Genomic DNA, 13,899 nt, shown 5'->3' on the forward strand with positions numbered 1-13,899 from the left:
AGTCCCACTGGGATCCAAGCAAAGGGGCTGGGCCCAGGCAGAGCCCAACCAAACCAGGCTGCTCACAGCCCTCAAACATGTGTATGTACCACCAGAAAGCAAAGGGTCATCACACTGAAATGCCATATCATGCTCAGTACCTCCTCATTTTGGATCAGCCTGAAGCACAGACGAGGACCAACAGCTCTGGGCAGTGACAAACATCTCTGCTGAGATGTGCTTCACTTCCTTCTCCATCTTAATATTAAATGGCACAGTGTTTGCCAGATTATTATCCCACTATTGCTTGTGCATTTGTCTCTTATGTCTAGTGTCTGTCATTACACAAAGCATTTTGAAGAGCTAATTTCAAAAGACAGAAAGTCTACACTTACTATAAGTCATTAAATTAGCATGACAGGCATAAAGTTCCTAGGTTATAATTTGGTTATGGATCTGAAATCTCTCCTGCTCTCTCTCTCCACTTGAAGGATGAAGGCTGTGGTGAAGCACGGACACCAGTGAGGACAACTGAGCCACAGTGTGCAAATGGGGAACAGCAGAGAAGTGCAGGGTCCTTGGCATGGCAGTGGGTGAAAGAAAAGTCTCTCGTTTCCCAGCAGCCAGAGAAAGGACTGATCTGATGGTTTCCTGGCACAACAGGTGGGAACACAACATAAATCCATCCTGATGAATTTCACATTCATTAACAGGTTGCTTGAAGAGCAGGCAGCGCTCTTGCTTTTGAGATGCAACTAAATGCTGAGATGGGAAGATGCGCTATTAAAGCAGCCATTGGCTGCTTGTGCTTAAGCTGCGATGCATTCCATTAATTTGAATTGCTTCTTCATTCTGGAAGAAAGCTGAGGAAGGGTGGGAGAGAGGAGAGGTACTTCTACCATCCCCATGTGCACCTGCACTGCCTGAGCACACCAACCTCAGAGGCTGCAGGAAATACTGCCAGAACCACGAGTGCACACAATGCAGCCATAAGGGAGCACCCAGCTCCTCCAGGCTGCACAGGCATCTCCAGGACGTGTTGCACTTCGACAACAAGAAAATGAGAGAGCAGCCAGGGCATTCCAACCTGCCCTGGTGGTAATTTAGGTAGAAAATCTGCTGTCAACATTTTTTCCCCACCAGGACCATCACGGTGTGTCCGTGTGGGCTGATTTGTTTACTTTCAACCAGGCACACTGTGTGTCTTGGAATCCCTACATTTACCTTTTCTTCTTTAAGAACTTTAATTACCGTCACTGACCTGTTGGGCCTACCTACAGTATCGATGTCCTTTTTACATCGTCACCTTCCCTTGCTCTGCGTGTTTCTGCCATTTAACACTTGCTACCTTTGCCACTGGAGTCCTAGAGTGACCCCCATGGGTATCTTTGAAAGAAAGCCCCTCTGCATTCCTGCACTGTCTCCTTACCCAAGTAATAGCAAAGGGACCATTCAGACACACGGACCACACTGAAGCATTAATTAGGCTGATGAAATCCATAGAAATGTATGGATTCAGCATAATCGAGTTTCTTCTGCTGACTATAGTTAAGGAATACGTGAGCAGCTGGGAGAATAGAAAGTACTGTTAGGGTGAAGTCATGCATGTAATTGAGTATATTTAACATAACCATTTTAATGATCGGTGATTAAAAGTGCATCTACTTAAATTGTATACCTCTGCAATTTGTCCATATCAACTTTAGAGCAGACACAAAGGAAAGGTCGTCATATAAATTTATAAACAAGATCCCTCTGGGCTGCCCTGGGCTGTGCAGGGCCGTGGCTGCGTGGTGAAGGGCCCAACGCGATGCACATTGTGAGCCCCTGCCTCGGCCCCGTCCTCTCGCAGGCACTCACGGCTCTGCAAGTGCATCAGCACCGAGTTTTCTTTTCATCCGTAACTGTTTACAACAATCAGATCTCTCGGGGAAAAAACAAAATCCCCGGGTTTCTTCACGTATTTGAGGAGTTCCGTTCCCTCACTTGGCAACACTAGGGGTATGTGTGTACACGGGTATGTTTCAATAAAACCTCACCAAATCGCTGCCCAGCAAAGAAGTGATGGAGATCGATGCTTCCCCACACTGAGCAGAGGGGCTGTTCGTGCAGTGCGGGCGAGGTCGTCCCGCAGACCCCAACCATGGGAACGCGGGGAGTCGGTCCCCCCGGGCCCACGCGCTGGGATGGCCGGGTGCCTCTCTCGCCTATTCAGCCTGCCCGGGCTGGTCGTGGCGAATAAATAGAGTCATTGTGGAGCCCATCCACAAACCGACCCGGCTCCCTCCCCCATCCCCTCTCACCCTCCCCCCGGCCCTTTATGCCCAAGCGCACACGAATCCGCAACCGCTTTGCTCCGAGCGGAGCCCAAACTTTTCTCCCCATCACTGCGCGGCGCCGGTGGGAAAGGTTTCCCCGCGTCTGTGCGGGACGTGAGCCGGTGCGGGGCGGGGGCAGCCCGGGGCAGGACCCGTCCCGCCGCAGATAACGGTTCCCGGCAGCCAGATGCACTCAGCAGCCCCGGACAGGGGGCAGAGCTTCACTTAAGCCGACGGTGGCGAACCGAAGGCGCGGCTGTGCCCCGCTCCGAGCGGCGCCGGGAGGGGAAGCGCGTTCGGGGCCGGCGCTGGGTGTGCGGGAGAACTCGCTGCCTTGAAAGCTTATTTTTCTTCCAGCGATGGTGGCACTTAAATGATAATGTGGGCAATGAAACCGGGGAGATTTATATCTTTTGGAAAGTAGGACGAGCCAGATGGTAATAGCGTCATTAACAAACAAACTTCGGATCCGCAAGTGAAGCTTGAAATTGGGAAAGAGATCTGGAGAACAAAAGGAGCTGCTGTTGAGGGGGGGAGAAAAGAGCCCTTCTTCTGCCGGAGCACATTCTGGAGGGGCTGCTCCTGCCCGGCGCGAGATAATAAACGACGGCCTTTTCCTCCCCTGTTGCGACTGAGAAAGGACAGAGAAAACTTTTGCAATAGGCAAATGTGGCATTTATTTATGTGTAACCCTTTGTAGTCTCAAGTGTCCCAAATGGGCCTTTAATTCAGAGCCCCGGTTTGATACGGGAGGGATTGGTTCTCCCGAGTTTATTTTATAGAAACAAAGCGCCGCTTGTGGAAGCGGAAGGGCCAAAAGTTCAGTCATCATTTCTTCAAAAATTCGTAGTAACGAATAAATATGAAAGGTTAAACGCTGCGTGCAGGGACAGCAGAAACGGCCGCGGGATTCAGCGCGTCCCCTCTCCGCGATTCGTCCCTTGTGCCCCTCACCCCCGGCCGCTGTTTGCTGGGAGCGGGGGGGGGGGGCAGGCAGAAGCGGACCCTCCTTCGGTTTCTCTCCCCCGGCTCAGCCCCCGGCACGCGTTTCGGGGAGGGGGGGGGGGGGGACACCGCAGATCGGGGCGGTCGCCTCCCAAAGCCGCAGCGATGCAGATGTGCGGAGGGCTTTAGAAGATCCCCGCGAGCATCGCCCTTCCCGAGTAAAGTTGGTGGTGATTAAATGATTAATGATTTAAAAGATGCCTGTTAACAGCCCTGAGTTGAGAGACGCGGACCCACGCTCTAAAGTGAAATCTAACGTGATTTTTTTCTATGTGCTGGAGATCTTTAAAAGCCCCGAGGACTTACCCTTAAGGCATTATTCAAAGAAAAAAAACTGAGACTGGCGGTTCGTCACAGGCAATTGTAAAGGGTTTCAAAGGACCGATCAAACGAGTTGGAGAGTAATCTACATTAAAGTCCGGATGGCAGTGTTACAACATGCACCTGCAGGGTATTTGCTATCCGTGCCCCTTACAGAGCTACAAATCACCATTAAAGAAAGCTGCTTAAGCTTCCTCCTCGCTTCTAGAAAGACTTACTCGGGCTCCTTCACTTTGATATTTATACATCTTGTTACAGATAAGTGCGGGGCTCTGGGCTCCCTTCCCCCTTCCCCACTGTCCCAGTACCCCCGCCCCGGGCTCCAGCTATAGGGGCGCATCCCACGGCAGCCACGCGTGGCGGCGTCCCCGTCCCCCCACGCACCCTCCCCCTCCCTGCGGGAAGCAGCGCCCCGCGAGGAGCCGCGGAGGACCGAAGTTGGAAGGGGGGACTTTTTTTTTTTTTTTTCTTTATTTATTTTCTTTATTTTGTTCCCACCCGCCGGCTCGGCTCTCCCAGGCGGCCGCTGTCACCGGGGAGACCGGGGCAGCCCCGGCCGCATCGGCACGCTGCCTGGCCCGGAGGATTTTCTCACAGTTGCGGGAGGTGCAGACATGGAAATGAGCTCATTACAGGGAGGAGTGGCGGCAGCTGAAGCCTTCCCCGCCCCCGGCCCGGCTCGGCCCGGCCCGACCCGGCCCAGTGCAGCCCGGGGACTCGGGGGCGGCTCCGTCCCGTTGGTGTCATTCGGGGAAGTTTCACCCACGGCCGCTCTGAGCCCAGCAGCGGGAGCCCTTAACCCCTGGCACGCCGCTGCCACCCGGGAGAGCCCCGCCGACCACCCCCCCCGGCCCCGCGACCCCCACCTGCTCCCACGGCAGCACCCGGCGGATGCGCTGCTGCCCGCGCCAGGTGATGACCAAGTTGCCAACTAAATCAACAAGCCCGGAAAAGTAAAACTAAACAAACAACTAAATTAAAAATAATAATAATAAAAAAAACAAGATTTCCCCTCCAAAGGTCAACAGGCATCGAGGATCCCCTTCCCCGGGCTGCAGGCAGGGATTATGAGTCCCATTCATTGCATTCGTTGCGGGGAATCTCAGCGATCTGTGTTTCACCACTTGCCTCGAGTGGGTTCTCGCAACCACACAAACCCGAACCGCCCCGGGCAGGATACGGGACTGTGAGCCCGCGTTCCTGGGACTGGAAATGGGAGCTCCGGACACGGCGGTGGGAGCGCACCGGAGGGCGCTGCAGATGGGAATGAGCCGCAGCTTTCCGGCCTCTTCGTGTCAATACAAAAAAAAAGAAAAAAAAAGAGAGAGAGAAAATCTGCCGTATTTGTATCTGTGCCCCATCTCCTGACAGCTCTGCTTGCGCGGAGGGCCGACACACATCGCCCTAATCTCCCGCTGATGGTGCCCCGCGCGCATCAAAGCGCGCATTGTTCGGCGCCCGGGGGGGGCAACGGGACGGGGCAGGGGTTCGGCACCGCTGCCAGCTCCCCTCGGCCAAAGTTTTCCAGATCACTCTTCCCAGCAGAACGGCCCTCTAAGAAGCGGGTGGGGCGGTGGGGAGAGGGCTCCGCCGCGCAGGGCTCGTCCCAGCCTTAAGCGCGAGAGAAAATTTCGCGCAGCGCCCAAAGCGCGCAGCCCGGCGCTTTCGGAGGGGATCGGGGCTAGGCGCAGAGCCGCGCAAGAAACAGCGCAACTTCCCCTCGGAGTCGTCCCGTGGGGTCTCCGATTCCCCCCCGGAGAAGGGGCACCGCGAGGGTTTGGGCCGGTGTTGGGGGGACGCCAAGCAGAGGGGCCCCGCAGAGCAGCGGGTGCAGCCCCCAGAGGGATTCCGGGGGGGTGGGTGTGATTCCGGGGGGGCCGTCCCATCGCACATCCCCGGGCCGGACAGGCCCCGCCGTATTCCCTGCGCAACTCGCAGCCTCCTCCAAACTGTTGCAAACTCAGCCCCGGGCACGTCCGCGAGGCTGGCAGGAGGGTGACAAGACACCAGCCCCCCCCCCCTGCCCGCGACCCCCTCCCCTGCGCCGAGCCGAAAAACGCCCGCAGCTGCCCGGGGGGGCACGGGGCGAGTAGGGAGCGCTCCTCGGGCCAGGCGCTAATTTGGAGCTCGGAGGCTGCCAGCTGAGGGCTGGGTAGCAACCAGGGGAGAGAGGGTATTGCTGCGGGAAGATTTAGGTTGTTGCTAGGATGTGAGAACAAAAAATCTTCAATAAGTCGGGGAGGGGGGAGGACGGGGCAGTGGGGGAGGAAGGGGGGTTACAAGGTTTGTCACAGGGAAAAGTGCAGACATCTGCTGGAACTTCCATATCTAAGCTGTTCATTTACAGGAGCCAACTTCTGAAATCTCCACAATTAGATCTGCATTGTTCTTTCTCAACAACACTGCCTAGAAAGAAAAGGTCTTCTCTGTCGGGGCCAATCCAACGAAGCGTTTGACGTTATTAAATAATAAAGCGATTGTGATTTACATTGTTGTTCAGAAAAAGGGCCAATTATCCACTGTTATGTTGCCATAAAGATCATATTAACTCGAATTAGTAATCAAACAATATGCTAGCGTTAAAAGTATAGAGCGGACAGCGCGAGCGGGCTTGTCGCATCCTCACTTGTGCTGGTAAAACCGGAGCGCACAAACACTGCGAGGGGCGCGCAAACTTCGTTCTCAACGGGAGAGAAGTGAGCGAGGTGCCGGCGGGCCGGGCCCCCGTGTCGGCGCTTTGCAGCGAATTCAGAGCTACCCAAAGCTCGGGCTGCTTTTGTGTTTACAAATTAATTCTCCATAATATCGCAGAAAATATTCCACAGCGCTCGCGGATCGGGCACTGTTTGGTTGGTGCGAGGTTGGGTTTCGGATTGGCATTTCGATGGCTTTTGGGGTTGGGTTGGGTGTGTTATTATTATTATGACTATTATTATTATTATTGCTATTACTGTTATTATTATTTGGAACGCCGTTTTTAAAAGATTTCAACCCGAAGACGAATCTCAGCGCCACCCAAACGCGGACCCAGACGCATCCCTGCACTCCGCCGAACGTACTCCGCCATAATCAAATAATTATTTTTATTAAAGCAGTTATTAGGTTTATAACTCATTTGCCACTTAAATTTGTGCAACCAACCAAGGCGATCTAAATAGGTTTGAGTTGCCCCTTGGGTCCGGGATGTAAGCGGTAAGCAGGAGGATTAATTACGGGTGTGCGCAGCGCCGGGACACAAAGGCTGTGAGCAGCGCGGGGGCTGCGGTGGGAGCGGCCGCCCCCCGTCCGGCACCGCCCGGAGGGCACCGCGCGGCGCTGCGCAGCGCAGCGGGACCGGGGGCGGCTGCCGGGGGGGCTCACACTTGTTGGCTCCCACCTCCGCTGCCGGGTGATGCTCCGACGGCAGAGCCCCGTTGGAAACGTCCCGAAAACAAAGTGAAAACCGTCCGTTTTTTGTTTTTTTTTTTTTTCTTTTTCGTATCAATATTATCTTTTCCCTCACGCCTCACCAAGATCCGCTCTTTTGTGCTCGGGGTGACGAGAGCTGACCCCTGGGAACGCGTTGCAGCACCCACCGGAATCTGCCTGATTTCCACCGTCATCTGCCGCGACCACGTCGCGTTACAGCGTGTGTGAGGGGGGTCAGGTTCTCTGTCAGCCTCCCCCGTTTAGCGGTGATCAGGCGGAGTGCCTTTGCCAAACCGTTCCAGAAGCTGACGCTATTTGTTACCACAATTGGAGGGGGGTGGGGAGGGGGGGGGGGGGAAAGAACTTTCACAGTAACGTGGCTCTTTATAAGCAAACACAGAGCAATTTTCCCCAGCGCAATGCATCAGCAGCTACAGCCAAAAGAGCTTAACGTGCTTCTTGCAGGACGGCTGCGAGGAAGCAGCGGGCGCGGGGGCTGCTCCGGGCCGCCCCGAGGAGTCGGAGCGGTGCGCGGCCGCGGTAGGACGGGGGGTGGAAGGGGGGGAACGGCCAGAGGCCCCGGGCTGTGAGGTCAGCTCTCACCCTGCGAATCACTCCGAATAAAGCTCGAGGAACCGAGTGTGTAACATCGGGCTTCCCCCGAACAGATCGCGGGGAATTAAAAACCGATAATAATAATCATGATAAAAGTGACGGAAAGAAGCCAAGAAAAACCAATCCACGCCGAATTAGTAGGACCGTAAAGTTTCTATCCGTGTATAAGGATAATATATTAAGCCAAAAAGGAGACAGGTTATCTCTAAACAGGATTAATATGCGTTCGTGTGTAGGATTAGACCATCTCATCCATTTAAAAACAGGGTCTCTCCTCCTCCCCACGCCATTTTATTATATATATATAAAAAAAATCCTCCACCAACTTTCCCTGCTCGGAGCTCTCGAAGAAGCATTTTCTTCATCGAGAGCCTTTTGTTCTTTCTTTTTCTTTTCTTTTTCCCAATCGGACGCTGCTGATGGCCCGGTCTGAGCCGCCTTGGAAGGGACTGGGCCAGTCTGTAAAACCTGTGATCAAAACAGACCTGTCTTCAGAGCGAGCACAGCAGATTTAAATGTTGGTCAAAAGGAGTCACAACTGTTCATTAAAAGCAAACCCTAACTAGGGCTAATGTATAGCCATTTTGTGAGCTCAGGACTGTGGAAAGAGGCGAAAAAAGTCTGAGTGTGAGCTGATGCCGTGCTGGCTGGCAGTGTGTGGTCTATTGTAGGGAATGTGCTTTTTCCACTGAACAGAGAGCCCCCCTCTTTTATTCCCCAGCTCTACTGCACCTGCACTGGATCAGGGAGCTACTGCCATTCACCACATCAACACAGAAGACATCTCTGACAGCACTCAATTCATTACATTTCTTCCTGCTTTTCAAACCAACACACAAGGAAAAAAAAAAAAAAAAAGAAAAAGAAAAAAAAAAAAAAAAAGAAGAAGAAGAAGAAAGAAAGAAAGAAAATAATAATAATAAAAAAAAAAAGAGTATTGCCAATCAGTGCCGGGGGGGATGGGGGGGGGCAGGGAAGGAATCTTACAATACTTGATATTCGCAACTCATTTCGGATTTCATTAGTCAGAAAGCTCACTCCTCACTCAGCCGGTCACAACTTTTTCCCTTTCTCTCTTCCCGTCCCCGTGCGCTGAGGAGGCGGCAGGAGGACGGGGATGGGGGGAGTGCAGCAGCAGTGCCACCTCGGTGCCCCCCGGAGCCCCGGGCCGGGAAAGCGGGACCGATCCCGGGGCTGATCCATAATTCATGGCAGAGGAGCTCTCTGGAGAATCGAAGAAAGGGCCCAAGAGAGCAAAGCGTCCCGGAGCGCTGCCGGCAATTCCCGTGCCCGTGTCGCCGCGGGGCACAGCTCGGGGACCGCGGCCACCCGGGGGGACACAGCGCGGCCGGGGACAGCGGGGGGCGAAGTCTGGGCCGGCGGAACTCTTGGGGGGGGGGGGTTGGGGGAGGAGGGGGGGGGGGACTCTGGGAAACGGTCGAGTTTGTTTCTTCCCAAATCGTTTTTCAGAAGCATTTGCAAGCGAAAGAAACCGAGCCCGGGATTTTAGATTCAGGCATTTGATCTCGCCGGATCCAGACATCTAATTAGAGTGGCCTCAGCGACTGGAACGGTGTTAATTCCCATTGTTCCCCGCTCGGCTCTCGTGGCCCCGCACCGCTGGGTTACGTTCCTTTTCAAAACCGGGTGAAGAAATCTTTTTATTTTAAACCTACTATATAAATAAATACATATATTCCTCCCCTCTTGGCGGTCCGTTTGCTTCTCTCCGACCAAAATACACGCTCCTGGCTGCCGCTCCTCACACCCTGGCGCAGCTCCTCCGTGGGACTGAGCGGCCATAAATCCCGAGGAGCTCTCTCCTACCTGAACAGCAGGAGCAAATCCGACTGCCTGCTGCCGGGTGTACCGCGCGGACCGATAAGGCGCTGTCGGCTCACGCTCGGGACCCCGTGAACCTATCGGTTTCTTTACACCGAACCCCGCTCGGATGCGCGCTTTGGGAACACGGAGCGCTGCGGTGGGAAAAGCCGCGGGCGCAGCGTGTGCGTAACGTGGGGGAGAACCGGGAGCGAAGGCCGCGGAGTGCCGGCCCCACTCGCGGAGCGGCAGATTGCTTTTGGAGCTAAAACTAATAATTTCATAACTGATTCCCATTCAATCTGGCGCCGGTGACGTCACGGGGCATTAGCATACGAGGAGGGATGAAGCAGTGTGGCTGGAGTTGATAAGGTGCCTCCTGAGGAATTCGCCGCTTGTTTTAATACATTAATTATTTCTCTGTCTTCCGCAAGTTTGGCAATTTGTAAGGGCTTAAAGGACCCATCGCTCTGGGAGGACGGGCTGCAGCCCTCAACTGCCTGGGTCGGGGGCTGCTTTCCCAGCCCCGAGCATCCCCTCCCGTGGGGGGGTGGGGTCCCATCCCGGTCCCCCCAGCGCAGGGCAGAGGCCCATAGACCGGTGGGGTTCCCCCCCCCACACACACACACACGCCATTCATCACGTCTGTCTGCGAAAAGCGCCCTCGTGACGTCAGCAGCCCTAACCGCTGAGCGATGATGGGGTCACCGAGGTCCCGGGGCGGGGGGGCGGCGGGGGCCGGGCTTGCCCCGAGTCCCCCCCTCTGCTCAGCGGGGAGGGACGCGCTCTGGGGACCCGTGGGGACGCAGCCCGGCTCCGCAGCCCCCGAAGCCCCCCGGGAACCGCCGCTATGGCCCACCGAGCTCCGCCCGACGGGGCGGCTCCCCGGATCCCGCCGGGTACCGCTCTACCCCCCACCCCCTGGCTCCCCTGAAGGAGTCAACAGCCTTGAAATAACCACTCGTTTACTCGAGGCCGAGGAGGCACTTGGAAGGAAGGAAAGGTTCTTTTTTGTTGTTTTCTATGGAGGGGTAGAATTTTTTGTTTGTTTGTTTGTTTTTGATTTTGTTTTTGTTTTCCGTTGGGAGTGAGGAGGCGATGCAAACAAATCGAAAGCTTAGGAGAAGAACGGAAAAGACATGACGAGAAAATAGAAGAAATATAAAGACTAAAAGAGCTGGTGCACCGAGCTACGGCCCTGCTAGGAGCGGGACGGCGGCAACCGCATCCCGACTCAGGCACAGACCGCCCCGGTATGGCCTTGCTCTGCCCCGGCTGCGCCCACGGCGCTCCACGGGCCCGCGGGACCCCCCTGAACTTCTGCAAGTGGGAATGAAAAATCACGGCTCTTTTGGCCGCCCCCTCCTCCTGCACGCACAGGCGCACACACGCAGATACGCACATGCAGGCACATACACACACATATACACACACGCGCTCTCCCATGGCTCAGCCACACTCCCCCCAGCAGCTCAGTGCCCCCCCGCCCCCCGTTCCAGCTCCATTCGTTTCCCCTCTCCCCCCGCAGTGCAGCACCGAGCGGGGCCTGCACCCAAACCCGGTCTCCAAGCTCGGCCAGCTCCGCGCCTCTCCGCGTTCTCACAGCCACATTTACCACTCCGAGAATTTCCATTTCTGTGTTTCCTATTTTTCTAGGGTTTTTTTTTTTTTTTTTTTTTTTCTTCTCCCCTTTCCCCCCAAGTCTGTAAGCAAAAAAGCCTCCGCACTCACTTCAGCGCCGGATCTCCTCGCCAAGTGAACTCGATTCCTCAAAAGCAAAACAGGACCAAACTTCTCGCATCCCCCGGGCCAGCGTCAGAAAACTGCTTTTAATTACCAAAACCCAACTAGCGGCGGTGCTAACTAGCGGGCGATCAAACCGCAATCAAACTTCAATCTCTGAGCAGTTAGCTATAAACTGTCAGCAATTGAAAAGTAAACCCGGTGCACACAAAGGCTCTGTTTAATTTTCTCGTTGTAATGGCTCTAAATGAGGACCCCATCACTATGCAGTTAAGCGGTGTTGCTTGTCCCCCTGAGGCGCTGATCAGTTCTTTTTAATGTGAGAAAACTGGCAGCTCGAAGCCCGTCAATGGAGCTCCCACAACAAAAGTCCTGAAAAGCTGAATGAATTGGGTTTGTAATTACTGCTTCCCTCTCCCCCCTTGCAGCTTATCTCTTATTCATTCAACATATATTATTGTCACCTAATCGCACACTCCCAACATTTTTTTTTTTAGTATCTACTACTGCGGACATGTTTGTTGTAGAAATTAAACAAAATAACCCTCCTTCTGCTCCCCCCATCACCCCCCCCCACCCCGCTTCCCCCGACCCAAAGGCTGAACCGCGGTGTCAGGACCCGGCAGGGGCCAAAGCGCGGACCGGGGCTCAGCGCTCCGCTCGGGAATCCCGCACGCACTTTAGATTTTAATATTTGAGTTAGATCGGGATTTAAATAACTGAAGTGTATCTAATCACACCTATCAGCAGTGGGCCTCTTTCCTTCGGCGGGACCCGGGTTAAATACTGCTTCAATCCGCCTGCTCTCCGGAGCTCAAGGTTTGCTCTGCTGCACGTCGGGGCCGGCGAGGGGCTCACCCAGGGGGCCTTGGGGGTCTCCCGGTACCGCCACCCCCCCCCCAGGCCGGCACAGCGCCTCGCTCCGGGGCCCGAGGTGCCCTCTGCAGCCGCTGCCGCCCGCGGGGCCGAGAGGATCCTCTCCCCGCTTCCCCCCTCGAGAACCGTCGGTTGCAGAAATAAGCGCCGCTATTACAATCGCATCTCCTAACAGTCTAAATAATTAATTGAACCATTGCTCTTTGACCCTCGGAAAGTCCAGTAGGGACCCGTTTGTAGTAATAATACCCCCGAATGAGCCCTTGTCAAATATTCATTTAGTGGTTAATGTGAGCGATGTCCCCCTGGGACGGGCTGTAATACCAGCTTCCCGGCTTTGGCAAGAAACCCCACTAATCTACCTCTCCAGTTCCGCAAAATATTTTAACACCCCGGCCCTTAAACAGCCGTAAAAAAAAAATCACAGGGGAAACTCTAATCTCATCCTTGGGTTCATTGCGGCTCTGCACAGCGTTGGCGAAATGTTACACCGACGCTCATGGACCGCGCAACGCCATGGGATGGAGCACGCTGCAGATCCGAGGGGATACCCGAAAGGGCTCCGAAAACAGAATAAAACCGCAGCCACGGGCTCCGCTATCCCCATCTCAGCTGCAATAAACGCCCGGAATAATGGCTGAGGTGTGAATGGGGTTACTTAATGCGTTGCATTGAAAATTAGCAGGGACAATGGCGTTCTTCCAAGTCGCACTTTAAAAATAAAAGGGTTCAGCTGGACCTAGAAAATGCTTTGGGTTATCCTCAGTAAACGGATAAATGGATGGATGGATGGATGGATGGATGGATGGATGGATGGATGGATGGATGGATGGATAGGAGGAATCTGCCCAAGGGAGATCAGGTTTCACCAACATATATTTTACATCACAGTCCGAAATCTAAGCTCAAACAAATTGCCCATATAAAAAGTTGCTGAAAACACTAAGCCTGAATATGTGGTTTAGTGTCTTTGTTTAATGGTATTACCTCGCCTTCTTCATGCGAATTGTAAAAGCACCAACGATTCCAGCTACCCCCCTCGACTATTTGAGTTAGCACTTCAAAAAGGGGCCCGGTTTTATTGCTGTTAATTGGCTAAGATTCGCTCTGAAAGAAAAAAAAAATGGAATCGAGATATCGATTGGGCTTTTATTCCCAGTCCCTTTTTCTCAGCGAGGTGAGCGGAGCGGGACTGTGCGCTCACTACCACGTGAATAATCCCCAGATGCATTACAAACGCAGCACAGCTCTGAATATATATATATATATATATTTTACTCGTTGCATTAATGCAAAAGAAATAGAATAGGTTGGGAATGTGCAATAATTGCCGTGTGCTCAAACACCGAGACGGCGCGGAAATAAAAGGGACAAAGGGAGTTGAGCTGCAGCACAGTGAGCAGAACCCCACAGCCCACAGCCCGGCAACGGGAGTTCTCTGGGCACCCGGCTGCAAGCAGGGAGGCCAGAGCCGAGCCTGGCGAACAGCACAACGAAACAAACCACAGCGAGCCAACTAACTCTTCTTTTGTGATTTTTGCCCGCTTGTTGTTGTTGTTGTTGTTGCTGTTTCTCCCTGAGCTAAATCGCAATCCGGCAACCGACCAGAAACACGAGAAAGAAAAGCTGAGCCGCGCTCGTACCCGGCCTGTTCCTAAGCAAACCGCCACGTCCGTGCCTCCAAGCACAACAGCCACGAGCAGGACACGCGACCGCTTTGCAATCACAGCCCCCCACTTCCTCAGGCGCCGTGTTCCTCCCGTGCACACCCGCACCTCCCCACTCGCAGTTCCGAGGCGGCCGCAGGCGCGTT

The 13,899-nt window shown here is 54.2% G+C and overlaps 1 long non-coding RNA gene across 33 annotated transcripts in view; it reads right to left on the minus strand.

Moving 5' to 3' along the window:
• The window catches only part of LOC107318221 (uncharacterized), a 228,877-nt gene that overhangs the window by 16,602 nt on the left and 198,376 nt on the right, over positions 1–13,899 (minus strand). For 2 of the 33 annotated variants that reach the window (XR_014933306.1, XR_004308324.2), the window contains exon 1: positions 11,199–11,741. The exons of 30 other annotated variants lie outside the window; for them this stretch is intronic. This is a non-coding gene — a long non-coding RNA (uncharacterized LOC107318221). Of the gene's footprint in view, positions 1–11,198; positions 11,742–13,899 lie in introns of those variants that run through there. One more of the 33 variants, XR_014933313.1, reaches the window with a different exon arrangement.

The sequence above is a fragment of the Coturnix japonica genome, chromosome 12, assembly GCF_054131305.1.
Source record: "Coturnix japonica strain WE chromosome 12, WE-NBRP24, whole genome shotgun sequence".
Lineage (NCBI taxonomy): Eukaryota > Metazoa > Chordata > Aves > Galliformes > Phasianidae > Coturnix > Coturnix japonica.